The 27,484-nt window shown below is 47.8% G+C and overlaps 1 long non-coding RNA gene across 1 annotated transcript in view; it reads left to right on the forward strand.

The window, feature by feature from the left end:
- The window catches only part of LOC134969746 (uncharacterized), a 44,865-nt gene extending 17,381 nt beyond the window's left edge, over positions 1-27,484 (forward strand). Inside the window, exon 3 of the long non-coding RNA XR_010189520.1 lies at positions 27,271-27,484. This is a non-coding gene — a long non-coding RNA (uncharacterized LOC134969746). The remainder of the gene's footprint in view (positions 1-27,270) is intronic.

Here is a 27,484-nt window from a genome sequence, read left to right on the forward strand (position 1 = left end):
CTAAGCTAAGCGACACAAGTGGCCGACACAAACACCTGGCCCATCTAGGAGTGGCACTGCAGTGTCAGACAGGATGGCACTTCAAAAAAATAGTCCCCAAACAGCACATGATGCAAAGAAAAAAAGAGGCGCACCAAGGTCGCTGTGTGACTAAGCTAAGCGACACAAGTGGCCGACACAAACACCTGGCCCATCTAGGAGTGGCACTGCAGTGTCAGACAGGATGGCACCTCAAAAAAATTTTCCCCAAACAGCACATGATGCAAAGAAAAAAAGAGGCGCACCAAGGTCGCTGTGTGACTAAGCTAAGCGACACAAGTGGCCGACACAAACACCTGGCCCATCTAGGAGTGGCACTGCAGTGTCAGACAGGATGGCAGATTTAAAAAATAGTCCCCAAACAGCACATGATGCAAAGAAAAAAAGAGGTGCAATGAGGTAGCTGTGTGACTAAGCTAAGCGACCCAAGTGGCCGACACAAACACCTGGCTCATCTAGGAGTGGCACTGCAGTGTCAGACAGGATGGCAGATTTAAAAAATAGTCCCCAAACAGCACATGATGCAAAGAAAAAAAGAGGTGCAATGAGGTAGCTGTGTGACTAAGCTAAGCGACCCAAGTGGCCGACACAAACACCTGGCTCATCTAGGAGTGGCACTGCAGTGTCAGACAGGATGGCACTTCAAAAAAATAGTCCCCAAACAGCACATGATGCAAAGAAAAAAAGAGACGCACCAAGGTCGCTGTGTGACTAAGCTAAGCGACACAAGTGGCCGACACAAACACCTGGCCCATCTAGGAGTGGCACTGCAGTGTCAGACAGGATGGCACTTCAAAAAAATAGTCCCCAAACAGCACATTATGCAAAGAAAAAAAGAGGTGCACCAAGGTCGCTGGATGGCTAAGCTAAGCGACCCAAGTGGCCGACACAAACACCTGGCCCATCTAGGAGTGGCACTGCAATGTCAGACAGGATGGCACTTCAAAAAAATAGTCCCCAAACAGCACATGATGCAAAGAAAAAAAGAGACGCACCAAGGTCGCTGTGTGACTAAGCTAAGCGACACAAGTGGCCGACACAAACACCTGGCCCATCTAGGAGTGGCACTGCAGTGTCAGACAGGATGGCACTTCAAAAAAATTGTCCCCAAACAGCACATGATGCAAAGAAAAAAAGAGGCGCGTCAAGGTCGCTGTGTGACTAAGCTAAGCGACACAAGTGGCCGACACAAACACCTGGCCCATCTAGGAGTGGCACTGCAGTGTCAGACAGGATGGCACCTCAAAAAAATTGTCCCCAAACAGCACATGATGCAAAGAAAAAAAGAGGCGCACCAAGGTCGCTGTGTGACTAAGCTAAGCGACACAAGTGGCCGACACAAACACCTGGCCCATCTAGGAGTGGCACTGCAGTGTCAGACAGGATGGCAGATTTAAAAAATAGTCCCCAAACAGCACATGATGCAAAGAAAAAAAAGAGGTGCAATGAGGTAGCTGTGTGACTAAGCTAAGCGACCCAAGTGGCCGACACAAACACCTGGCTCATCTAGGAGTGGCACTGCAGTGTCAGACAGGATGGCAGATTTAAAAAATAGTCCCCAAACAGCGCATGATGCAAAGGAAAAAAGAGGTGCAATGAGGTAGCTGTGTAACTAAGCTAAGCGACCCAAGTGGCCGACACAAACACCTGGCCCATCTAGGAGTGGCACTGCAGTTTTCTAGAGAGAGGATGAGTGCTTCCATCCTCATGTGAATCTGAACCACTAGCCATGAACATAGTCCAAGGCCTCAGCCGTTCCTTGCCACTCCGTGTCGTAAATGGCATATTGGCAAGTTTACGCTTCTCATCAGACGCTTTTCATTTTGATATTTGGGTCATTTAACTGAACTTTTGTTTTTTGGATTTTACATGCTCTCTACTATGACATTGGGCATCGGCCTTGGCAGACGACGTTGATGGCATTTCATCGTCTCGGCCATGACTAGTGGCAGCAGCTTCAGCACGAGGTGGAAGTGGATCTTGATCTTTCCCTATTTTAACCTCCACATTTTTGTTCTCCATTTTTTAATGTGTGGAATTATATGCTAGTATCAATAGCAATGGCCTACTACTATATATACTGTGCACAACTGAAATGCACCACAGGTATGGATGGATAGTATACTTGACGACACAGAGGTAGGTAGAGCAGTGGCCTTCCGTACCGTACTACTATATATACTGGTGGTCACTGTCCGCAAACTGCAAAACTAAAATGCACCACAGGTATAGAATCTAGATGGATAGTATACTTGACGACACAGAGGTAGGTAGAGCAGTGGCCTTCCGTACCGTACTGCTATATATACTGGTGGTCACTGTCAGCAAACTGCAAAACTAAAATGCACCACAGATATAGAATCTAGATGGATAGTATACTTGACGACACAGAGGTATGTAGAGCAGTGGCCTTCCGTACCGTACTGCTATTTATACTGGTGGTCACTGTTAGCAAACTGCAAAACTAAAATGCACCACAGGTATAGAATCTAGATGGATAGTATACTTGACGACACAGAGGTAGGTAGAGCAGTGGCCTTCCGTACCGTACTGCTATATATGCTGGTGGTCACTGTCAGCAAAACTCTGCACTGTACGCCTCCTATATAATACTGCTGGTCCCCATTCCCCACAATAAAGCAGTGTGAGCACAGATATATGCAGCACACTGAGCACAGATATGGAGCGTTTTTCAGGCAGAGAACGGATAAAACTGGTGGTCACTGATCAGCAAAACTCTGCACTGTACTCCTCCTATATAATACTGCTGGTCCCCAGTCCCCACAATAAAGCAGTGTGAGCACAGATACAGTATATGCAGCACACTGAGCACAGATATGGAGCGTTTTTCAGGCAGACAACGTATAATACTTGTGGTCACTGGTCAGCAAAACTCTGCACTGTACTCCTCCTATATAATACTGCTGGTCTCCAGTCCCCACAATAAAGCAGTGTGAGCACAGATATATGCAGCACACTGAGCACAGATATGGAGCGTTTTTCAGGCAGAGAACGGATAAAACTGGTGGTCACTGATCAGCAAAACTCTGCACTGTACTCCTCCTATATAATACAGCTGCTCCCCAGTCCCCACAATTAAGCAATAAGCACAAATATTTGCAGCAACATTAATAAACGGAGAGGACGCCAGCCACGTCCTCTCACTAACATTTCCAATGCACGAGTGAAAATGGCGGCGACGCGCGGCTCCTTATATAGAATCCGAATCTCGCAAGAATTCGACAACGGGATGATGACGTTCGGGCGCGCTCGGGTTAACCGAGCCATACGGGAGAATCCGAGTATGCCTCGGACCCGTGTAAAATGGGTGAAGTTCGGGGGGGGGGTTCGGTTACCGAGGAACCGAACCCGCTCATCACTAGTTTTGGCAAAACCTCCCTTAAAATTTTTTGTCGGATTCGGGTGTGTTTTGGATTCGGGTGTTTTTTTTCAAAACCCCCTCAAAAACAGCTTAAATCATAGAATTTGGGGGTAATTTTGATCCTATAGTATTATTAACCTCAATAACCATAATTTCCACTCATTTGAAGTCTATTCTGAACACCTCACAATATTATTTTTAGTCCTAAAATTTGCACCGAGGTCCCTGGATGACTAAGCTAAGCGACCCAAGAGGGCGGCACATACACCTGGCCCATCTAGGAGTGGCACTGCAGTGTCAGACAGGATGGCACTTAAAAAAATTGGCCCCAAACAGCACATGATGCAAAGAAAAGAGAAAAAGAGGTGCACTGTGGTCGCTGGATGGCTAAGCTAAGCGACACAAAAACACCTCAATATCACAGGAATTATTCGTTCTAATCATTGGTATTATTGGTCCAAATCACTGGAAGAAAATGACAAAATCACTGGAATTATTGTTAGGATCTCCTGCTCTGTGCTGCCACGTCGCCATGGCAACCGGGAGGCAAGTGTTAGCGAAGTAACCTGAGCGCAGCTGATACTCCGGTCCGGGTTTTTACTGTGCAGTGGTTACAGGCTTTGTGCACGGCAGGGAATCCGGCGCTGGTTTTGTGCTCACAGTCTGTGAGGTCTGAGTGGGGCGTGGACAGCACCTGCTATATAAACCATCCTCTCAGGCTAGGCAAATGCTGCTGAATCTTTGTTTGTTAGTCAGTTCCAGAGAGTTAGCTAGTACTGTGTGACCTTGAATTTACTTGTTGCTTACTGCAAATAGGCCTTGGGATTCGGTACTTCATTCTGCCAATCCGGACCTAGCAGTAAGACTGGAGTCAGTTGTTTAACCTGCTCGGGTTCTTTTGCTATTCTGTGAACCCAGCAGGTTTGCGGCTGTACTCTCAGACCTGCTTGCTTAATCCTCCCTCACTGTGCAGGGCGTCCAGGTGTCAGTTTAGTGGCAGTAAGCTGAACCTGTGCCCTGCAAGTGGGGTTTAGGATTGTGGATACTCTCCTTGTGTCTATATTTCTATCTCTGACCAGGGAGTTTATTCCAACACCCGTTGGTAACCCTTTGGGGTTTTTCCTGTTGCTCTTAGCAACATAATTTCGGGTGCTCCACATGTTAAATCACTACATCTCGCTTCATTGTCCGCTCTATTCCATCTGAGCATTCCTGACACTAGGGAGACACCCAGTTCCTGAGCCTTTGGGCTTCTCCGTTCACTTTGTGTTTATTAGTTATCCCATCACCTTCTGTGTATGTTATGTTATACTGTCTGTGAGTTCGTTTGCTTCGCATCCCTCTCTGTTCATACACCAGTATACTCCTGTTAGCTCTGGTGTGCGTAACATATTCAGCAGCCTTACTCCTGTTGAAATTTTGTGGGAATATGGAGCATACCCCTCAAAATACTTTGCAACAGGTGGTCGATCAGGTGCAGGTCCTGACTCGACAATTTAATGAGATGTCCATTAAAATGAACACCCCGCAGGCCGCTAGCGGAGCTTCCGCAGCAGCAGCGGCAAGCTCAGGGGTTAAGGAGCCGAAAGTAAATCTCCCGGATCGTTTTTCTGGAGATCGCTCGCAGTTCTTTTGTTTCAAAGAGAGCTGTAAGCTATATTTCAGGCTTAGGCCCCAGTCTTCTGGGTCGGAGATTCAGCGGGTGGGCATGGTGATTTCCTTGCTACAAGGAGACCCACAGGTCTGGGCATATGGGTTGCAGCCTGACTGTCCGTCGCTTAAAAGTGTTGATGCTTTTTTTACGGCACTGGGCATTTTGTATGATGACCCTGACAAGATGGCTTCAGCCGAGGCTCAGATTACGGTCCTTAAGCAAAGGCGACGGCCAGCTGAGGTTTATAGTACATAGTTTCGGAGGTTGGCTCATGATACCCAGTGGAATGACCCAGCCCTGAGAAACCAGTACCGAAGAGGTCTTTCTGACCAGATAAAGGACCAACTGGTACAATATCCCTCGCCAGATAGCTTAGATCAGCTCATGCAGTTATCCATCCGGGTGGATAGACGGCTGAGAGAGCGTAGGCTTGAAAGGGAGACTGCAGTTTCCTTTTTTCCTAAGGGAACCTCAGACTCTGAGGAATATTCCGAGGAGCCTATGCAGATTGGGGCTACCCGCCTCTCCTCGCGTGAGAAGACGCGGAGGAGACAGCAGGGTTTGTGTTTGTACTGTGGGAATAAAGGTCATGTTGTAGTATCATGCCCAGAAAAGCCGGAAAACTTCAGGGCCTGAGGGTGATGGGAAATATCCTGTCAGGTCAGAAGTCGGAATTTCCCAAAAAGACTTTTCTCATTCCGGTGACTTTAGAGATCCTCGGCCAAACTGTCAAGACTGAGGCCTTTGTTGACAGTGGGGCCGATGGGTTTTTATGGACCGTCAATTCGCCCTGGAACACTCTGTTCCCTCAGTACCTTTGGCATCAGAGATTGAGATCTGTGGGTTAAACGGGGAACCATTGTCCCAGGGTAAAATTACCTCCTGCACCAGCCAAATTCCTTTGTTTATTGGAGCCACACACTCTGAAAAATTGTCCTTTTATGTGACTGTCTGTTCTTTTGCCCCATTGGTTTTGGGGTTACCCTGGTTAAGGGCCCATAACCCTCAATTTGACTGGGTCTCTGGGGAGGTTCTTAGATGGGGTAGTGATTGTTTCAGGAGTTGCTTGAGCCTTCCAGTCAGCTCTCGCAGCTAAGTTTGCCAGGATTGCCAGGATGTTATGCAGATTTTGCGGATGTGTTCTCCAAAAAAGTTGCGGAGGTACTGCCTCCCCATCGCCCCTATGACTGTGCCATTGATTTGTTGCCGGATGCTAAGCTTCCCAAGAGCAGGTTGTACTCCCTGTCACGTCCTGAGACTCAGGCTATGGCAGAGTACATTCAGGAGAACTTGGCTAAGGGATTTATCAGACCCTCACAGTCCCCAGTTGGGTCGGGGTTCTTCTTCGTGGGTAAAAAGGACGGTTCGTTGCGACCCTGCATCGACTTCAGGGAATTGAACCGTATCACGATTAAAAACTCGTACCCACTGCCTCTCATTTCGGTTTTGTTTGACCAGCTTCGCACTGCCACCATTTTTTCTAAGATTGACCTACGCGGTGCGTACAATCTAATCCGAATAAGAGAGGGGGATGAATGGAAGACTGCCTTTAATACCCACTCAGGGCATTATGAATATTTGGTGATGCCTTTTGGGCTCTCTAATGCCCCGGCAGTCTTCCAGGACTTCATGAACGATGTGCTCAGGGAATATTTGGATAGATTCTTAGTTGTTTATCTAGATGACATCCTAATCTTCTCCCATTCCCTGGAGGAACATCGGAAGCATGTACGCTTAGTCCTCCAGAAACTCAGAGACCACCAGCTTGGGGCGAAACTGGAGAAGTGCGAATTTGAAGTCCAGCAAATCGCATTTCTAGGGTATATTATCTCCTCAGAAGGTTTCCAAATGGAGGGTTCCAAGGTACAGGCAGTCCTGGATTGGGTGCAGCCCACTAGTTTGAAGGCGCTTCAGCGTTTTCTGGGCTTTGCGAATTTTTATAGACGATTTATCGCTGGATTTTCGTCTATAGTGGCCCCCTTGGTGGCACTCACTAAGAAAGGGGCGGATGTTGCTCACTGGTCTTGTGAGGCCAAAGCGGCCTTTGCCCGTCTCAAAAGGGCATTTGTCTCGGCCAAAGTGCTGCGACACCCAGATCCAGAGCGTCCTTTTGTGGTAGAAGTGGATGCCTCTGAGATAGGTATTGGGGGGGTGTCTGATAATCGCCTTCATCCCTGTGCTTACTTTTCCCGTAAATTTTCGTCTGCCGAGATGAATTATGATGTGGGTAACCGGGAATTGTTGGCTATAAAGGATGCACTCGGGGAGTGGAGACACTGGCTTGAGGGGGCTAAGTTTGTGGTCTCAATTCTCACCGACCATAAGAATCTGGCATATTTAGAGTCAGCGAAGCGGCTCAATACCAGGCAGGCACGATGGGCTTTGTTTTTTGCTCGCTTTAATTTTTTTATAACATATCGCCCTGGGTCAAAAAACATCAAGGCTGATGCGCTCTCGCGGAGTTTTGCTCCAGTCCAAGAGACCACCGAGGAGCCATTGCCCATTGTGTCCCCATCATGTATTAAAGTGGGCATTACCCAGGACCTCTTGTCATTAGTCCTTAGAGCACAGGAGCAGGCTCCTCCAGACCTTCCGGTAGGTCTCTTGTTTGTGCCTCCTAAGTTAAGATAGCGAGTGTTCCTGGAATTCCATGCCAAGAGGTCGGCAGGGCATCCGGGTATTGCCAGAACTCGGGAGTTGCTGTCTAGGGCGGTGTTGTGGCCCTTGGTGGCTAGGGATGTGGATCAGTGGGTTCGGGCATGTGACGTTTGTGCCCGAAATAAAACTCCTAGAGGGGTTCCTGTCGGCCCATTCATAGGCGTGCGCACGGGGGGTGCCTGGTGCGCACAGGCACCCCCTAATGTCCGGCACCCCCCGCACGTCATGCTTGCGATCCGATCATCGCTGTCTGTGTGCTGCTGTTGTAGCAGTGCTACTACAGCAGCACACAGACAGCGATGACTGGATCACCTGCTGCGCATCGCTGCCCGGCACCCTCCCACTGCGCCGCCGCCGTTCAGACAGAGTTGTAGTGGCTTGTGGGTGGCTCAGGCCCGGCCCTACGCATACGCCGACTACGCGGCTGCGTAGAGCACGGGACTGATGAGGGCGCTGCTGCAGTCAGTGTTCTCTCCCACTAACCTCCCAGCAACCGGCCTCCACGCCTGCACTACACCGCTGCCGGACCCTGCTGCCTCCTCTCCCCTGTCACACTGCGCTGCCCGGGGCGCTGTCACACTGATTCTCCCCTCTCCTTCCACATGTGCCATCCGTCCTTTGTCTACTCCTCCCAGTCTCCGCCCCCTCCCGTTCCTCTCACTTCCCCTACAGGAGGTGACATGTGAGCCAGCCCATGTGACACTATCCCCTGCACTGTCAGCACCTGTGCCTGCTACAGGTGCAGTGTCCCACTCAGACTCTGATCTTGTGACTGGGTCCCCCTGCAGAATGAAACTGATCCACACAGGAGCTGGGGACTGGAGTCAGCCCTGGCACTGGGTACAACAACAATGTGCTCCCGAGTCCCCGCCTCCTGCCCTGGCCTGTCCTGTTCTGGCTTCTCCCCTGCAGCAGCCAGTGTTTGAGGAGAGCACAGCCACCCTGCAGGCAGTGGTAAGTACCTGGGCTTATTCCTTTTGTCTGGAATGGTGGGTGGTCATGGTGTGTGTGAGGGGGTGCATACTAATATTACCTGGGCAGGGGAGGTGGGTTGGTGGATAAAGTAATGTATGGGAGAGGGGTTGTACACTAATATTACGGGGGGATGGGGGGGGGTTGAGAGACAGCAGCGGGGAGGATAGATGTGTGTGTATGGGTGGTATAGACAATATTACTGGTGGAGGAGTTGGAATGTGGTGTGTAGTAATGTATCAGTGAGGGTTCTGTACACCCTACGCATACGCCGACTACACAGCTGCGTAGAGTGCAGGACTGATAAGGGTGTGCTACAGTCACTGTTCTACCACTAATCTCCCAGCAGTCGGACTCCACGCCCACACTAAACCACTGCCAGACCCTGCTGCCTCCTCTCTCCTGTCACACTGCGCCGCCTCTGGTGCACTACCCTCCTGTAGTGTAACATGTATACTACTGTGCTGTAACGTGTATAACCGGCTCTACTGTGCTGTAACGTGTATAACCGGCTCTACTGTGCTGTAACATGTATAAGCGGCTCTACTGTGGTGTGGCGTAGCATGTATAAGGGGCTCTTTTGTGGCGTAGCATGTATATTGGGCTTTACTGTGCAGTGTAATGTGAGTTGATACTATTCTGTGGCCATGCCCCTTCCCCATGAAGCCACATACCTATATATTTTACTAAGGGGTGCCAAAATATATTTTCGCATACCAAAATAATCACGCTAGGGCCGGCCCTGGGTGGCTGGTCGCACAGCCCAGCCGCCGCCATGATCCCAGTGACTGCCTAGCACCCTGCGCCCTTCCTCCCTGCCCGCCCTGCGCTGTGCTCCCGGCTCCCGCCTGCGCTCAGTCTCTCTCCAGTGACTCCATGAGTGTGCCCTGCCCTGCCATTTCCTACAGCCCGGCCGACACACGCCAAGACTGGAGCCTAAGACTAGACGCCGCTGCCTGTGTCCAGCTGAGCCCTCCTGCCTGATTCAGGGTGAGAGTCGGTGGGGGGGATAAAATTCTGTATAAAAGAAGGGACATTACTTTATATATATATATATATATATATATATATATATATATATACCGTGTGCTATAAAGTGAATTTCGGCTTTTACCGTGTGCTATAATGTGAATTTCGGCTCATACCGTGTGCTATATTGTGAATTTCGGCTCATACTGTGTGCTATAAAGTGAATTTCGGCTCATACCGTGTGCTATAATGTGAAAGGGGCACCAGTACTAGATAGTATAAGGGGTCCTACTATTGTGATGCATAATGTGTATAAGGGTTATATGGTGTGTTAAACTACACTGAAGGGCATGCCCCCTTTTGACGGGCCACACCCGTCAACGCAGTACTAGTAGGAGGAGGCGATCCAGCCCCTCCTCTCACCTTTTCTTCTCCTCTCTGATCCTGTTGCCCGACATCACACTCCAACGGAAACCAGAAGAGGGGGACCGCTGCTGCCGGTGCTGAAAGGGGGGACACTGCCTCAGGTACCCAGTGCCTCTTGTACTGAAGGGACACACACATTCAGTAATGCTTGTACTAGGGGGTACGGTGACAGAACGAGGTACACAGTGCCACCTGTACCCCCTCTCTACCCTGGCCCTCTCTCTCAACCCTCTCTCACCTCTATTTTTCTCCCTCTTTCTCTCTGACTGCTAATATATGGTGCTAGGCACGCCACTCCAGTCGTGCACCCCCTTATAAAATGTGCTGCGCACGCCTATGGGCCCATTACATCCACTCTCTATTCCATCTAAGCCATGGACCTACATTTACATGGATTTTGTGGTGGACTTGCCCAAATCCTTGGGGATGACAGCCATTTGGGTTGTCGTTGACAGGTTTTCGAAGATGGCGCATTTCGTTCCACTGGTTGGGTTGCCATCGGCCAGACGCCTGTCTGAGTTATTTATGCAGCATGTTGTGTGCCTCCACGGGTTGCCACTTGATGTGGTCTCTGACCGTGGATCCCAGTTTGTGGCCAAATTCTGGAGGGCATTTTGTTCTGATCTCCAGATTTCTGTGAGCTTGTCGTCAGGCTACCATCCACAGTCTAATGGGCAGACTGAGAGGGTGAACCAGTCTTTGGAGCAGTTCCTCAGGTGTTATGTCTCCAAGTGTCATACTGACTGTGTTGCTCATCTGTCCATGGCGGAGTTTGCCTATAACAACGCGGCTCACTCTGCTACAGGGATCTCTCCCTTCCTTTGTGTGTATGGGCATCATCCTAAGGTCAATTCTTTTGACCCCCTGGATTCCACGCCTGGTGGTTCCTCTGTGGTTTCGGCCCTTAGGGGTATTTGGAGGAAAGTGAAGAAAGCCCTTGTGTCTGTGTCATTAGTGACCAAAAGGGTATTTGATAAGCGGAGAAGACCCTGCAGCTTCAAATTAGGAGACTTCGTCTGGTTGTCCACCAAGAATTTGAAGTTGAGACAGCCATCTCATAAGTTAGGCCCCCGGTTCATCGGCCCTTATAAGATCACCAGGGTTATCAATCCGGTGGCATTTCAGTTAGATCTGCCCCGTTCATTGGGTATCAATAAAACATTTCATTGTTCCCTTTTAAAACTGGCGGTTAGTAATCCTTCTTCCAGTGGAAGACCTTCTCCTCTTCTGATACGGGGTCAGAGGAAGTTTGTGGTTGAAAGGGTTCTTGACTCCAAGATGGTTCGGGGTCGGCTGTCATTTTTGGTGCACTGGAAGGGGTATGGCCCGGAAGAGCGGTCGTGGGTGCGCAGTTGTGATCTTCATGCCCCCAGACTGATACGCTCTTTCTTCTCGCAGTTCCCCGATAAACCCGGTAGTAGGGGTTCTTTGACCCCTCGTCAGAGGGGGGGTACTGTTAGGATCTCCTGCTCTGTGCTGCCACGTCGCCATGGCAACCGGGAGGCAAGTGTTAGCGAAGTAACCTGAGCGCAGCTGATACTCCGGTTCGGGTTTTTACTGTGCAGTGGTTACAGGCTTTGTGCACGGCAGGGAATCCGGCGCTGGTTTTGTGCTCACAGTCTGTGAGGTCTGAGTGGGGCGTGGACAGCACCTGCTATATAAACCATCCTCTCAGGCTAGGCAAATGCTGCTGAATCTTTGTTTGTTAGTCAGTTCCAGAGAGTTAGCTAGTACTGTGTGACCTTGAATTTACTTGTTGCTTACTGCAAATAGGCCTTGGGATTCGGTACTTCATTCTGCCAATCCGGACCTAGCAGTAAGACTGGAGTCAGTTGTTTAACCTGCTCGGGTTCTTTTGCTATTCTGTGAACCCAGCAGGTTTGCGGCTGTACTCTCAGACCTGCTTGCTTAATCCTCCCTCACTGTGCAGGGCCTCCAGGTGTCAGTTTAGTGGCAGTAAGCTGAACCTGTGCCCTGCAAGTGGGGTTTAGGATTGTGGATACTCTCCTTGTGTCTATATTTCTATCTCTGACCAGGGAGTTTATTCCCACACCCGTTGGTAACCCTTTGGGGTTTTTCCTGTTGCTCTTAGCAACATCATTTCGGGTGCTCCATATGTTAAATCACTACATCTCGCTTCATTGTCCGCTCTATTCCATCTGAGCATTCCTGACACTAGGGAGACACCCAGTTCCTGAGCCTTTGGGCTTCTCCGTTCACTTTGTGTTTATTAGTTATCCCATCACCTTCTGTGTATGTTATGTTATACTGTCTGTGAGTTTGTTTGCTTTGCATCCCTCTCTGTTCATACACCGGTATACTCCTGTTAGCACTGGTGTGCGTAACAATTATTCGTTCTAATCAATGGTATTATTAGTCCAAATCACTGGAAGAAAATGACAAAATCACTGGAATTAAATGGCAGTAATGTCAGGAATTATATCAAATGGCAGTACCACTGGACATATACGAAAGTGTCAGACAGGATGGCACTTGAAAAAATAGTCCCCAAACAGCACATGATGCAAAGAAAAGAGAAAAAGAGGTGCACTGTGGTCGCTGGATGGCTAAGCTAAGCGACACAAACACCTCAATATCACAGGAATTATTTGTTCTAATCAATGGTATTATTGGTCCAAATCACTGGAAGAAAATGACAAAATCACAGGAATATTCGTTCTAATCAATGGTATTATTGGTCCAAATCACTGGAAGAAAATGACAAAATCACTGGAATTATTCGTTCTAATCAATGGTATTATTAGTCCAAATCACTGGAAGAAAATGACAAAATCACTGGAATTAAATGGCAGTAATGTCAGGAATTATATCAAATGGCAGTACCACTGGACATATACGAAAGTGTCAGACAGGATGACACTTGAAAAAATAGTCCCCAAACAGCACATGATGCAAAGAAAAGAGAAAAAGAGGTGCACTGTGGTTGCTGGATGGCTAAGCTAAGCGACACAAACACCTCAATATCACAGGAATTATTCGTTCTAATCAATGGTATTATTGGTCCAAATAACTGGACATATTGGTGGAACACCATGAGGAGGGATATACAAGACTATGTTAACTCTTGTCCACAGTGTGCTCAGCACAAAACTCCTCGTTTGCCCCCTGCCGGTTTGCTTCGTCCACTGTCCATTCCTAGGAAACCATGGACCCATATTTCTATGGACTTCATTACCGAGTTACCTCTCTCCAAGGGTTGCAATACCATCTGGGTGATTATTGACCGCTTCTCAAAAATGGCACACTTTGTTCCGTTGACAGGTCTACCAACGGTTCCCAAGTTGGCTCTACTATTTATCTGAGAACACTTTCGCTTGCATGGGTTACCTCAGGAAATAATCTCTGATCGAGGGGTACAGTTCACTGCAAGGTTTTGGAGGACTCTCTGTTCGGCGTTGCGAATAAAACTCAAGTTTTTATCTGCTTATCATCCACAAACCAATGGGCAAACCGAACGAGTCAACCAGGATTTAGAGACATTTCTCCGCATTTATCTCTCTCCTTCATAGGACAACTGGGTGGAGCTGTTACCCTGGGCTGAGTTCGCCCATAACCATCTGTATCACGCTTCCACTGGTGAGTCCCCATTCTTCATCAATTATGGATTCCATCCACAAATTCCAGAATTACCACTCCTTCCTTTAGAGCAGGCATTCCCAACCACGGTCCTCAAGGCACACCAACAGTGCAGGTTTTAGTGATATCCAGGCTGCACCACAGATGGTTAAATCAAAATAACTGAGCTACTAATTAAGTCACCTGTGCTGAAGCCTGGATATCACTAAAACCTGCACTGTTGGTGTGCCTTGAGGACCGTGGTTGGGAATGCCTGCTTTAGAGGATGTTCCTGCTGTTACTTCCACTCTTCGGCACTTCAGTCAAATTTGGAGTAAGGTTCATGCTAATCTCAAGAAAATCTCCATTCGATACAAGTTCTTTGCAGACAAAAAACGACGAGCAGCTCCTCAATACAAGGTTGGCGACAGGGTATGGCTCTCCACCCGCAACCTCCGTCTAAAAGTGCCCACTATGAAGTTTGCTCCAAGATTCATCGGGCCTTACCCAGTTTTACAAGTCCTAAACCCTGTAGTCTGCAAATTGGGTTTGCCCTCTCACTTTCGTGTACCAAATTCTTTCCATGTTTCTCTCCTCTGGCCTCTCATTTTAAATCGTTTCCAGTCAGTGTCTCCTAGTCCGGTCTCGGTGGAGACCGAAGGTGGAACAGAATTTGAGATCAAAACGATTCTTGACTCCCGCTACTACCACAAGAATCTTCAGTACCTAGTGGAGTGGAAAGGCTATGGTCCTGAGGAAAGAAGTTGGGTAAAAGCTTCTGAAGTCACTGCTCCTCGACTAGTTCGGATCTTCCATTCCAAACATCCAACGAAACCCGGAAAGTGCCCAGGGGCCACTCCTGGAGGAGGGGGTACTGTTACACGCCAGGGGCAGCGGCCGCCGCGCTTACCCCTGCGTGCCCGCTGGTCCTCCTGGCAGTCCCCGCCTCCGGTGGTCGCTGGGTCCCCGGAGCGTGGGCGCCGCCATTGCGCCCGGCTGTCACGTGGGTGGTGGGCGGGTGACGTCGCTGGCTCCCCTCCACCAATCGGAGGAAGGCGGGGAATTCAAAGGTGGACGCCGGACAGAGCCCGGCGCCTGAGTATCGTCTCTCCTTAGTGATCGACTTCAGTGCTCCCTTTGTGCAAGCGTGTTCCCTGTTTCACAGTCTCCAGTGTTCTCAGCATCTCAGTGCCTCCAAGCATCTCCGTGCCTCCAAGCACCTCCGTGCCTCCAAGCATCTCCGTGCCTCCAAGCAACTCCGTGCCTCCAAGCACCTCCGTCCCTCCAAGCATCTCCGTGCCTCCAAGCGCCTGAGCGCCTCCAAGCACCTCGGTGCCTCCAAGCACCTCCGCGCCTCCAAGCACCTCAGTCTCTCCAAGCACCCAGTGCACTTTAACACAGTTTGTTCCTCCAGCACCTGGTATTCTTCACTGATTCATCAGCGCATTTCAAGTTCTGTCTTTCAGGAGACCTTCAGCGTCCACACGTGCTTCCTGTCTGCCGACCTAATCCCGCATGAGGAAAACTTACATTCGGCCATCTCTGCTGCGGCCCAGTTGCGGTTCCTCTTCCCGGTCACCGGAAGAAACCCCGAGTCCATAACGCTCCCAAACCAGGTCAGTGATAGTAAGTTAGAGCTATGTATTTGATAATTACATGACAGGAAGTGATGCAATCACATAGGGGGTATATATAGATGCCCCTGGCTCACCCTCACTTATAGCTGTGAAGGTGATCCTGATACATTGGAAAAAGTAAGTTTTGATGCCAGCATGGTCTCTTATATGTAGGGAAGCAAGATTGTAATGACTGTTTATCAGTGCCTCTTTGTTTAAATGTTTCTTAGCTTATATGGATTATAGCTAGAGTTGAGCGGGTTCGGTTCGTTGAGATCCAAACCCCCCCGAACTTCACCTATTTTACACGGGTCCGAGGCAGCCTCGGATCTTCCCGCCTTGCTCGGTTAACCCGAACGCGGCCGAACGTCATCACCACGCTGTCGGATTCTCGAGAGATTCGTGTTCTATATAAAGAGCTGCGCGTCGCTGCCATTCTCACTCGTGCATTGGAGATTGAACGGAGAGGACGTGGCTGCGTTCTCTCCCTGAAAAGCTCTGTATCTCTGCTCAGTGTGCTGCAAATATCTGTGCTCAGTGTGCTGCAAATATCTGTGCTCAGTGTGCTGAAAATATCTACATTCTCTGCCTGAAAACGCTCCATATCTGTGCTCAGTGTGCTGCAAATATCTGTGCTCAGTGTTCTGCATTGTGGGGACCACCAGTATATAATTATAGTAGTACAGTACAGTAGGCCATTGCTGTATCTTGCAGCTCTGTGTCAAGTATACTATCCATATCTGTGCCGCATTATTGTGAGCAGTATATAGTAGGACAGTGCAGCATTTTGGTGACCAGCAGTATACATATAGTCAGGGCCGCTACGTGTGTGCCAAGGGGGCTTGGCACACAGCGCAGTTGCCCTGAGGGCGCACGGCCAGCGGCATGTAATGAGTCAAATTGACTCATTACATGCCGCCTCTGCTGTGTGCGCCGCTGCCGCGCTGTTGAGGGGAAGACAGAAGCGCCGAGCAGCGGAGAGAAGGAGGAGGAGGGAGGGGGAGCAGGGAGCCGCAGCAGCGCTATTTGATTGGTAGTAAGCGCCGCTGCAGCATCCCCCTCTCCTTCTGTATTGGCTGCCCGGCGCTGCTATGGATGCTGGGATGCGGTTCCTTCATCCCAGCATCCACAGCAGCGCCAGGCAACCAATACAGAAGAAGAGGGGGATGCTGCAGCTGCGATTACTACCAATCAAATAGCGCTGCTGCGGCTCCCTGCTCCCCCTCCCTCTTCCTCCTTCTCATCTCACTGCCCAGTGCCTGCACCGAGGGAGCTGCCAGCACGAGGAGCCTGTCAGGTAAGTATCTCTCTCTCTCTCTCTCTCTCTCTTTTAGGGGGACACCGTCTGCCATAATGTGTAAAAAGGGGTCCTGGCTGCCGCATTGTGTAAAAAGGTGTCCTGGCTGCCGCATTGTGTAAAAAGGGAGACTGGCTGCCGCAATGTGTAAAAAGGGGTCCTGGCTGCCGCATTGTGTAAAAAGGGGTCCTGGCTGCCGCATTGTGTAAAAAGGGGGACTGGCTGCCGCATTGTGTAAAAAGGGGGACTGGCTGCCGCAATGTGTAAAAAGGGGGACTGGCTGCCGCATTGTGTAAAAAGGGGGACTGGCTGCCGCATTGTGTAAAAAGGGGGACTGTCTGCCGCAATGTGTAAATAGGGGGACTGGCTGCTGCAATGTGCAAAAAGGGGGACTGGCTGCCGCAATGTGTAAAAAGGGGGACTGTCTGCCGTAATGTGTAAAAAGGGGGCCTGGCTGCCGCAATGTGTAAAAAGGGGGACTGGCTCCCGTAATGTGTAAAAAGGGGGCCTGGCTGCCGCAATGTGTATAAAGGGGGACACCGTCTGCCGTAATGTGTATAAACGGGGACGCTGTCTGCTGTAATATGTAAAAAGGGGGACTGTCTGCTGTAATGTGTCAAAAGGGGGACGCTGTCTGCTGTAATGTATAAAAGGGGCTCTACCTGGTGTAGTGGCGCTACTGTGCAGCGTAATTTGAATAATGTAGACTACTGTGCACCGTAGTATGAATTGCTATTATTTTGTGGCCACGCCCCTTCCCCATGAAGCCACGCCCCTCTACATTTTTCGCGCGCCTACGGCGCGCACTGCCCCTGTCTTACATGGGGGGGGGGGGGGGCGCCACTGTCGTTTCTTGCACACAGCGCTAAAATGCCTAGTTACGGCACTGCATATAGTACAGTACAGTAGGCCATTGCTGTATCTTGCAGCTCTGTGTCAAGTATACTATCCATATCTGTGCTGCATTATTGTGAGCAGTATATAGTAGGACAGTGCAGCATTTTGGTGACCAGCAGTATACATATAGTACAGTACAGTAGGCCATTGCTGTATCTTGCAGCTCTGTATCACTTCTAGTATCCTGATCAGTGCTCAATATCTGCTGCATTGTTGTGACCAGTATGTATACTGTACTGTGCGACGTGTGTTACACACCTGGTGATTTTATACATCATGTAATCTGTACTGAGCGATGTGTGAGATACACCTGGGGATTATACACCCTGTATACTGTACTATGCGGCGTGTGATACACCTGGTGTTTATACACCCTGTATAGTGTACTGTGTGACGTGTATTATACACCTGGTGATTATACATCCTGTAATCTGTACTGAGCTATGTGTGAGATACACCTGGGGATTATACACCCTATATACTGTACTGTGCGATGTGTGTGATACACCTGGGGATTATACACCCTATATACTGTACTGTGCGATGTGTGAGATACACCTGGCGATTATACACCCTATATACTGTACTGTGCGATGTGTGAGATACACCTGGTGATTATACACCCTATATACTGTACTGTGCGATGTGTGTGATACACCTGGTAATTAATTATACACCCTGTACACTGTACTGTACGATGTGTGTGATACACCTGGAGATTATACACCCGATATACTGTACTGTGCGATGTGTGTGATACACCTGGTAATTAATTATACACCCTGTATACTGTACTGTGCGACGTGTGTTATACACCTGGTGATTACACATCCTGTAATCTGTACTGAGCGATGTGTGAGATACACCTGGGAATTATACACCCTATGTACTCTACTGTGCGATGTGTGAGATACACCTGGGGATTATACACCCTATATACTGTACTGTGCGATGTGTGTGATACACCTGGTAATTAATTATACACCCTGTATACTGTACTGTGCGACGTGTGTTATACACCTGGTGATTATACATCCTGTAAACTGTACTGAGCGATGTGTGAGATACACCTGGGGATTATACACCCTATATACTGTACTGTGCGATGTGTGAGATACACCTGGGGATTATACACCCTATATACTGTACTGTGCGATGTGTGAGATACACCTGGGAATTATACACCCTATATACTGTATTGTGCGTTGTGTATGATACACCTGGTAATTAATTATACACCCTGTATACTGTACTGTGCAACGTGTGTTATACACCTGGTGATTATACAGCCTGTAATCTGTACTGAGCGATGTGTGAGATACACCTGGTAATATCTGTGCTCAGTGTGCTGCATTGTGGTGACCACCAGTATATTATAGTAGTACAGTACAGTAGGCCATTGCTGTATCTTGCAGCTCCGTGTCAGACTCAGTTCTAGTATCCTGATCAGCGCTCAATATCTGCTGCATTGTTGTGACCAGTATATATATAATAGTACAGTGCAGCATTGTGGTGACCACCAGTATATAGTAGTACAGTACAGTAGGCCATTGCTGTATCTTGCAGCTCTGTGTCACTTCTAGTATCCTGATCAGTGCTTAATATCTGTGCTCAGTGTCAGTGCTGCATTGTGGTGACCAGTATACTACAGTACAATAGTCCAGTCCTGTTCTCGCTGCTCAGTGTCAGTTCTCCATTGTATCATCAGTGATCAGTATAATCAGTTCTCAGTATAATCAGTGTGCTGTTAGACGTGTGCCCGTTTTCCGCCATTAGTGCAGTGGGATTTAGACAATTGATGAAGTTATTGTGTCCCCGCTACAAAATCCCATCTAGATTCCACTTCACTAGGCAGGCGATAGCGAGATTTTACCAGTTAATATCAGTGATTTATAATTTCTCTAACGTCCTAGTGGATGCTGGGGACTCCGTCAGGACCATGGGGAATAGCGGCTCCGCAGGAGACAGGGCACAAAAGCAAGCTTTTAGGATCACATGGTGTGTACTGGCTCCTCCCCCTATGACCCTCCTCCAAGCCTCAGTTAGGTTTTTGTGCCCGGCCGAGAAGGGTGCAATCTAGGTGGCTCTCTTAAAGAGTTACTTAGAAAAAGTTTTTAGGTTCTTTATTTTCAGTGAGTCCTGCTGGCAACAGGCTCACTGCATCGAGGGACTTAGGGGAGAGATTTTCAACTCACCTGCGTGCAGGATGGATTGGATTCTTAGGCTACTGGACATAGCTCCAGAGGGAGTCGGAACACAGGGCTCGCCCTGGGGTTCGTCCCGGAGCCGCGCCGCCGACCCCCCTTGCAGACGCTGAAGATGAAGAGGTCCGGAACCAGGCGGCAGAAGACTCTCAGTCTTCATCAGGTAGCGCACAGCACTGCAGCTGTGCGCCATTGTTGTCAGCACACTTCACACAGCGGTCACGGAGGGTGCAGGGCGCTGGGGGGGGGCGCCCTGGGCAGCAATGTATAATACCTGTATGGCGAAAAATACATCACATATAGCCCTTGAGGCTATATGGATGTATTTAACCCCTGCCAGATATCTAAAACTCCGGAGAAGACGCCCGCCGAAAAGGGGGCGGGGCCTATTCTCCTCAGCACACAGCGCCATTTTCCCTCACAGAAAGGCTGGTGGGAAGGCTCCCATGCTCTCCCCTGCACTGCACTACAGAAACAGGGTTAAAACAGAGAGGGGGGGCACTGATTTGGCGATATGTATATATATTAAAATGCTATAAGGGAGGAACACTTATATAAAGGTTGTCCCTGGATAATTATAGCGTTTTGGTGTGTGCTGGCAAACTCTCCCTCTGTCTCCCCAAAGGGCTAGTGGGTCCTGTCCTCTATCAGAGCATTCCCTATGTGTGTGCTGTATGTCGGTACGTGTGTGTCGACATGTATGAGGAAAATATTGGTGAGGAGGCGGAGCAAATTGCCTGTAATGGTGATGTCACTCTCTAGGGAGTCGACACCGGAATGGATGGCTTATTTATGGAAATTACGTGACAATGTCAACACGCTGCAAGCCGGTTGACGACATGAGAGGGCCGGCGAACAAATTAGTATCTGTCCAGGCGTCTCAAACACCGTCAGGGGCTGTAAAATGCCCATTTACCTCAGTCGGTCGACACAGACCCAGACACGGACACTGATTTCAGTGTCGACGGTGAAGGAACAAACGTATTTTCTTTTAGGGCCACACGTTAAGGGCAATGAAGGAGGTGTTACATATTTCTGATACTCCAAGTACCACAAAAAAGGGTATTATGTGTGAAGTGAAAAAACTACCTGTAGTTTTTCCTGAATCAGATAAATTAAATGAAGTGTGTGATGATGCGTGGGTTTCCCCCGATAGAAAATTATTGGCGGTATACCCTTTCCCGCCAGAAGTTAAGGCGCGGTGGGAAACACCCCTCAGGGTGGATAAGGCGCTCACACGCTTATCAGAACAAGTGGCGGTACCATCTACGGATAGGGCCGTACTTAAGGAGCCAGCTGATAGGAGGCTGAAAAATATCCTAAAAAGTATACACACACATGCTGGTGTTATACTGCGACCAGCGATCGCCTCAGCCTGGATGTGCAGAGCTGAGGTGGCTTGGTCTGATTCCCTGACTAAAAATATTGATACCTTTGACAGGGACAGTATTTTATTGACTATAGAGCATTTAAAGGATGCATTTCTATATATGCGAGATGCGCAGAGGGATATTTGCACTCTGGCATCAAGAGTAAATGCGATGTCCATATCTGCAAGAAGATGTTTATGGACACGACAGTGGTCAGGTGATGCAGATTCCAAACGGCACAAAGATGTATTGCCGTATAAAGGGGAGGAGTTATTTGGGGTCGGTCCATGGGACCTGGTGGCCAGGGCAACTGCTGGAAAATCCACCGTTTTTTACCCTAAGTCACATCTCTGCAGAAAAAGACACCGTCTTTTCAGCCTCAGTCCTTTCGTCCCTATAAGAGTCATATCTGCCCAGGGATAGAGGAAAGGGAAGAAGACTGCAGCAGGCAGCCCATTCCCAGGAACAGAAGCCCTCCACCGCTTCTACCAAGTTCTCAGCATGACGCTGGGAACGTACAGGACCCCTGGATCCTACAAGTAGTATCCAAGGGGTACAGATTGGAATGTCGAGAGGTTTCCCCCCTCGCAGGTTCCTGTAGTCTGCTGTACCAATGTCTCCCTCCGACAGGGAGGCAGTATTGAAAACAATTCACAAGCTGTATTCCCAGCAGGTGATAATAAATTTACCCCTCCGACAACAAGGAAAGGGGTATTACTCCACACTATATGGTGGTACTGAAGGCTAGGTGAGACCTATTCTAAATCTGAAAAATTTGAACACTTACAAGGGTTCAAATCCAGATGGAGTCACTCAGAGCAGTGATAGCAAAGAACAAGGGGACTATATGGTGTCCCGGGACATCAGGGATGCTTACCTCCATGTCCCAAAATTTGCCTTTTCTCACCAAGGGTACCTCAGGTTCGTGGTACAGAACTGTCACTATCAGTTTCAAGACGATGCCGTTGGATTGTCCAAGGCACCCCGGGTCCTTACCAAGGTAATGACCGAAAGGAGGATTCGTCTTCAAAGAAAATGGACGACCTCCTGATAAGAACAAGGTCCAGAGAACAGTTGGAGGTCGGAGTAGCACTATCTCAAGTAGTTCTACGACAGCACGGGTGGATTCTAAATATTCCAAAACCGCAGTTGTTCCGACGACACGTCTGCTGGTCCTAGGGATGATTCTGGACACAGTCCAGAAAAAGGTGTTTCTCCCAGAGGAGAAAGCCAGGGAGTTATCCGAGCTAATCGGGATCCTCCTAAAACCAGGAAAAGTGTCAGTGCATCATTGCACAAGAGTCCTGGTAAAAATGGTGGCTTATTACGAAGCGCTTCCATTCGGCAGATTTCACGCAAGAACTCTTCAGTGGGATCTGCTGGACAAATGGTCCGGATCGCATCTTCAGATGCATCAGCGGATAACCCTATATCCAAGGACAAGGGTGTCTCTCCTGTGGTGATTACAGAGTGCTCATCTTCTAGAGGGCCGCAGATTCGGCATTCAGGATTGGATGCTCGTGACCACGGAGGCCAGCCTGAGAGGCTGGGGAGCAGTCACACAAGGAGTGTGATCAAGTCTGGAGAATTCTCTCCACATAAATATACTGGAGCTAAGAGCAAATTTATAATGCTCTAAGCTTAGCAAGACCTCTGCTTCAAGGTCAGCCGGTATTGATCCAGTGGGATAACATCACGGCAGTCGCCTACGTAAACAGAAAGGGCGGCACAAGAAGCAGGAGGGCAGTGGCAAAACTGCAAGGATTTTTCGCTAGGCGGAAAATCATGTGATAGCACTGTCAGCAGTGTTCATTCCGGGAGTGGACGACTGGGAAGCAGACTTCCTCAGCAGGCACGACCTCCACCCGGGAGAGTGGGAACTTCATCGGGAAGTTTTCCCGCATGATTGTGAACCGTTGGGAAAGACCAAAGGTGGACATGATGGCGTCCCGCCCGAACAAAAAAATGGGACAGGTATTGCGCCAGGTCACGAGACCTTCAGGCGATAGCTGTGGACGTCCTGGTAACACCGTGGGTGTAACAGTCGGTGTATGTGTTCCCTTGCTCTGCTTCTCATAACCAAGGTATTGAGAATTATAAGACATAGAGGAGTAAGAACTATACTCGTGGCTCCGGATTGGCCAAGAGGGACTTGGTAACCGGAACTTCAAGAGATGCTCACAGAGGACTAATGGCCTCGGGAGCTAAGAAGGGATTTGCTTTCAGCAAGTACCATGTCTGTTCCAAGAGGAACCGTGGCATCGGCCTTTAAGAAAGGACCTGCTCCAGCAGGGACCTTGTCTGTTCCAAGACTTACCGCGACTGCGTTTGACGGCATGGCGGTTTGAACGCCGGATCCTAAGGGAAAAGGCATTCCGGAAGAGGTCATACCTACCCTGGTCAAAGCCAGGAAGGAGGTGACCGCACAACGTTATCACCACATGTGGTAAAAATATGTTGCGTGGGTGAGGCCAGGAAGGCCCCACGAAAAAATTTCAACTAGGTCGATTTCTGCACTTCCTGCAAACAGGAGTGTCTATGAGCCTCAAATTGGGGTCCATTAAGGTTCAAGTTTCGGCCCTATAGATTTTCTTCCAGAAAGAATTGGCTTCAGTTCCTGAAGTCCAGACGTTTGTCAAGGGAGTATTGCATATACAGCCCTTGTGTGCCTCCAGTGGCACCGTGGGATCTCAACGTAGTGTTGGGATTCCTCAAATCATATTGGTTTGAACCACTCAAATCTGTGGATTTGAAATATCTCACATGGAAAGTGACCATGCTGTTGGCCCTGGCCTCGGCCAGGCGATTGTCAAAATTGGCGGCTTTGTCTTACAAAAGCCCATATTTGATTTTCCATTCGGACAGGGCAGAACTGCGGACTCGTCCCCAGTTTCTTCCTAAGGTGGTGTCAGCGTTTCACCTGAAACAACCTATTGTGGTGCCTGCGGCTACTAGGGACTTGGAGGACTCCAAGTTGCTAGACGTTGTCAGGGCCCTGAAAATATATATATATATATATATAATTCCAGGACGGCTGGAGTCAGAAAGTCTGACTTGCTGTTTATATTGTAGGCACCCAAAAAGCTGGGTGCTCCTGCTTCTAAGCAGACTATTGCTCGTTGGATTTGTAGTACAATTCAGCTTGCACATTCTGTGGCAGGCCTGCCACAGCCAAAATCTGTAAATGCCCATTCCACAAGGAAGGTGGGCTCATCTTGGGCGGCTGCCCGAGGGGTCTCGGCTTTACAACTTTGCCGAGCAGCTACTTGGTCAGGGGCAAACACGTTTGCTAAATTCTACAAATTTGATACCCTGGCTGAGGAGGACCTGGAGTTCTCTCATTCGGTGCTGCAGAGTCATCCGCACTCTCCCGCCCGTTTGGGAGCTTTGGTATAATCCCCATGGTCCTGACGGAGTCCCCAGCATCCACTAGGACGTTAGAGAAAATAAGATTTTACTTACCGATAAATCTATTTCTCATAGTCCGTAGTGGATGCTGGGCGCCCATCCCAAGTGCGGATTGTCTGCATTACTTGTACATAGTTATTGTTACAAAAAAATCGGGTTATTATTGTTGTGAGCCATCTTTTCAGAGGCTACTTCATTGTTATCATACTGTTAACTGGGTTCAAATCACAAGTTGTACGGTGTGATTGGTGTGGCTGGTATGAGTCTTACCCGGGATTCAAGATCCTTCCTTATTGTGTACGCTCGTCCGGGCACAGTACCTAACTGAGGCTTGGAGGAGGGTCATAGGGGGAGGAGCCAGTACACACCATGTGATCCTAAAAGCTTGCTTTTGTGCCCTGTCTCCTGCGGAGCCGCTATTCCCCATGGTCCTGACGGAGTCCCCAGCATCCACTACGGACTATGAGAAATAGATTTATCGGTAAGTAAAATCTTATTTATTAATTACAGTGATCTTGCCAAATAATTACAGTGATTTTGTCATTTTCTTCCAGTGATTTGGACCAATAATACCATTGATTAGAACGAATAATTCCTGTGATTTTGTCATATTCTTCTAGTGATTTGGACCAATAATACCATTGATTAGAACGAATAATTCCAGTGATTTTATCATATTCTTCCAGTGATTTGGACCAATAATACCATTGATTAGAACGAATAATTCCTGTGATTTTGTCATATTCTTCCAGTGATTTGGACCAATAATACCATTGATTAGAACGAATAATTCCAGTGATTTTGTCATTTTCTTTCAGTGATTTGGACCAATAATACCATTGATTAGAACGAATAATTCCTGTGATGTTATCATTTTCTTCCAGTAATTTGGACCAATAATACCATTGATTAGAACGAATAATTCCTGTGATTTTGTAATTTTCTTCCAGTGATTTGGACCAATAATACCATTGATTAGAACGAATAATTCCTGTGATTTTGTCATTTTCTTTCAGTGATTTGGACCAATGATACCATTGATTAGAACAAATAATTCCAGTGATTTTGTCATTTTCTTCCAGTGATTTGGACCAATAATACCATTGATTAGAACAAATAATTCCAGTGATTTTGTCATTTTCTTCCAGTGATTTGGACCAATAATACCATTGATTAGAACGAAAAATTCCTGTGATTTTGTCATTTTCTTCCAGTGATTTGGACCAATAATACCATTGATTAGAACAAATAATTCCTGTGATTTTGTCATTTTCTTCCAGTGATTTGGACCAATAATACCATTGATTAGAACGAATTATTCCTGTGATTTTGTCATTTTCTTCCAGTGATTTGGACCAATAATACCATTGATTAGAACGAATTATTCCTGTGATATTGAGGTGTTTGTGTCGCTTAGCTTAGCCATCCAGCGACCACAGTGCACCTCTTTTTCTCTTTTCTTTGCATCATGTGCTGTTTGGGGCCAATTTTTTTGGGTGTAGTATGGTATGCCGGCGCTCAAGCTCCCGGCGACCAGCATACCGGCGCCGGGAGCCCGACCGCCGGCATACCGACAGCATGGCTAGCGCAAAGGAGCCCCTTGCGGGCTCGCTGCGCTCGCCATGCTGCGGGCACGGTGGCCACACTATTTTATTCTCCCTCCAGGGGGGTCGTGGACCCCCACGAGGGAGAATAGTAGCCGGTATGCCGGGTGTCGGGATTCCGGCGCCGGTATACTGTGCTCCGGGATCCCGACAGTCGGCATACAGAAGACCACCCATTTTTTGAAGTGCCATCCTGTCTGACACTGCAGTGCCTCTCCTAGATGGGCCAGGTGTTTGTGTCGGCCACTTGGGTCGCTTAGCTTAGTCATCCAGTGACCTCAGTGCAAATTTTAGGACTAAAAATAATATGGTGAGGTGTGAGGTGTTCAGAATAGACTGGAAATGAGTGTAAATTATGGTTATTGAGGTTAATAATACTATGGGATCAAAATTACTCCCACATTCTATGATTTAAGCTGTTATTGAGGGTTTTTAAAAAAAAAAAAAAAACACCCAAATCCAAAACACACCCGAATCCGACAAAAAAATTTCAGGGAGGTTTTGCCAAAACGCGTCCAAATCCAAAACACGGCCGCGGAACCGAATCCAAAACCAAAACACAAAACCCGAAAAATTTCCGGTGCACATCTCTAACTTAATCAAATAATATATACTCTGTAAATAGCAACTATCATACATTGTATACCTCCAATGGTTTTTGACTGTTATAACTGCCCAAAACAATATAGTCTTATTGATTGTTATAGCAAATTTATTAATTTATATGGGTGATGGAGATTGTATTCTTTGCTCTATATTATTATATTATTAGATTATTTGATATTGATAATTATTATCTGACCTTTTGATATATGGATCATTATTTATCATTATTTACCATATTTAAAAAATACAAAAAATACCTACTATTCCATGGTTATTGAACCATATTTTTGGATCTCTTTGATTTCCTTCCTCCTGTATATTGACTTATTTTATGATATGATTCTACTTGTATAAATATAAATTGATTTATGATATGATGGTGATATTTCAGATATCTTATGCTGTATGTCGAATATTGCATATATTTCCTGCACTTTCTGGATGTGACATATTGAGAATTACAACCAGTTATAATAATTTCCGTTGTAGAAAATTTGGTATATATGCCAACTTATTATGGTGACAATTTGTAAGTTTCTTTCTTAAACAATGGGTAAAAAAACTTACATTTTTTCCTCCTAAAACCACCTAGATCCATACCCCTGATGAAGTCCTAACGGACGAAACGCTTTGGGTTTCTACTACGATTTGGCTGATTAGAACATACATCTGAATTTACTGGTTGAAGATTGATCTTTTCCAACCAATAGCAGAGAACACCAGATTGTAATTCTTCAAATCATTGTAAAAACAACATCTTCACACACTGTTGATGTATGCAATCCTGAAAAAGATTTTTATATTTC

Source organism: Pseudophryne corroboree, chromosome 11 (assembly GCF_028390025.1).
Source record: "Pseudophryne corroboree isolate aPseCor3 chromosome 11, aPseCor3.hap2, whole genome shotgun sequence".
Taxonomy (NCBI): domain Eukaryota; kingdom Metazoa; phylum Chordata; class Amphibia; order Anura; family Myobatrachidae; genus Pseudophryne; species Pseudophryne corroboree.